This window comes from Neodiprion fabricii, chromosome 2 (genome assembly GCF_021155785.1).
Source record: "Neodiprion fabricii isolate iyNeoFabr1 chromosome 2, iyNeoFabr1.1, whole genome shotgun sequence".
Lineage (NCBI taxonomy): Eukaryota > Metazoa > Arthropoda > Insecta > Hymenoptera > Diprionidae > Neodiprion > Neodiprion fabricii.
This window is the reverse complement of record NC_060240.1, coordinates 34468656-34470940: the sequence shown is the minus strand read 5'-3', so window position 1 is coordinate 34470940 and position 2285 is coordinate 34468656.

Sequence of the window (2285 nt, the reverse complement as noted above, 5' to 3'; positions counted from 1 at the left end):
CCGGGTCGATATATCCAATTAGAGGGAAATTTATGGGTCGTATCTTCCTTCCAAGGTTCTTTTTCGTGTTATTATAATCACATCGCGCGTGACGGAAAGTTATGGTTTTGAATTTTCAGTTTCTTTCTTTCTCCATTTCTCTCCTGCCTCTGATTCTTTTCTTTTTCGACTTTTGGATTTAAATTGGTTGTTTTAGGGGGCGTTACTAATGGCAAATTTAGATGGTAATTCACAGGATACCCGGTACAGCTGGTCCTGGAAAGAAAATTATGGAAATTCAAATTTCGGTCTATCGCAGCCTCCACGCCTCGTGCCACGGCTGAACCCACTCGCTTCACGCCTTCGCAGCCAAGTCACGCGCTTCTCAAAGAATCGTAAATATCGTTTGACACTGAAATTCATTCCCTCGCCTCCGCCCCTAACTTCCCTCGTATCGTCAGTTCAATCCAAACGCCGTTCGCCGCAACGGAATCACACAAGAAACGTCAGCTTCTTCAACCGCAGGCATGCAGGACTATAAACCGTATCGTTACAGCTCACGCCGGTACAGCTGTTTATCCGTAGAGACAAATCGATTTCAAGAAAGTGAAACGAGACGAAGATCGATCACTCTTCGTCATCCGTCGGAGCCTAACGTGTCGGGGAAACGAACCAACTGGCCAAATACGTGCAACTGACGAAACACAGTAGAATCATTAGACCGGCTTGATTCGGTGGTTCTAATGGTTTTAACGTGTCCCGCGTTATAGGTGTGGTGGGGCACGTATTTTCACAGGCTGCCCTAAGCAAACAGTTTTTATTTGCATTTCGAACCAATCAATCTCTCCACCGCGCACCAGCCACACGAAATTAGGTGTCAAAATCGTCTTATATTTACCCTACTTTTTTCACTTCTTTACCGTAGGTACCCTTTACTTTTTCTAATTTTTTTCCTCTTTCTCTCTCTTTCCACCCCTTCAGACGTGACAAGAATTATTACTCGCGTCAACGCTCGCTGCACCCTCGGACGAATGAGACTGCAGGTATTTTCTTAGCTCACTGCAGGCAGGATGCGACTCTGAACGACACGCGATACGAATGCGGCCCCATTTTCTCTTTCCATAATTTTTTTCAAATTTATTCTCATTCGATAAGTCGAGCGAAGAACTTCGCGAGACGCGGTGAACTCGGGGTTACGGGGTTGAAATCGTAAAGCATTATCACCCGGCGCACGTGTAACGCGTTGTTTGGCGGCAGCCGAGCATTTGTCGTTAATTACCAGAAATAAAGGAACGACGGCGCCTGATTTATGGGTATGCATTGGCGAAACGATGAAACATTGAGAGCCGAGGGTTCAGAGGTCAGGCACTAAGCTTCGTAATTTTTTGCGTTTTTTCGCCGTCGGCGTCGGCAAGCTGCAGATTCAAGCCGGTTCAACCGCAGCCGAGAATCGCCCCTGCCATTTGCTGTTAATCTATACCAGAACTCGTTTCATCCTCCGGACTTCTCCTTTTCCTTCTCCTTTTCCTCCGCCTTCATCTTCTTCTTCTACTTCGCCACGCTCGCTAATTTTAATCAGTTTCTTATTTTATATCCCCAACTTTTATTTCACGCTATTCGCCGACCTCGCCGAATCTTCCTTCGTTATTTTATTACACTTACACCCGATTCCCCTTGCATTCGGTTCCATGCCACACGCGAAAAATTCGCGGTATGTCTACTGAATTTTGTGTATTGCAAATAAAAATTAATGTAAAAGGAGTTTTCCAAATCGAACGTTCCTAGAATTTGAACCTTTGAATTCGTGTTGCGTATGAGTAGGTACATACAAGTAATAAAAATTAATTTGAATCAGGGTGTTCGACTGAGGTACCCGTGATGATTTCTTCTTCCCGAAGTCGACCGTAAGTCGTAAATTAACGGAATTATTCGAATAGGTTGGAGCTCCGAGTATTATATCCACATGTGTTACCGCATGTGTACAAGCGCTAAACAAAGGCTGGATAGTGTTGGGCCGAGCGTATCTCTGATCTCCGTTTGCCGAAGCATACATCATCCGGAGATAATCGAGAATAATTATTTGTTAGATAAATAAGATCGCGCTCGATGATAACCAACGAAATTTACGACGAACCGCGAGGCCGCGTATATATGCATGTACGTATGCACAGGCAGCGCGTAGGTGATGGAGGGTTACGATTCGCACGCGGCATTAAAGCCGTTCAAAATTCAGCAATAAAAATTTCCAAATATTAATTGTCTGGAATAAATTATCTCTGTAGATTGAAATCGCCGAGTTGAATTCA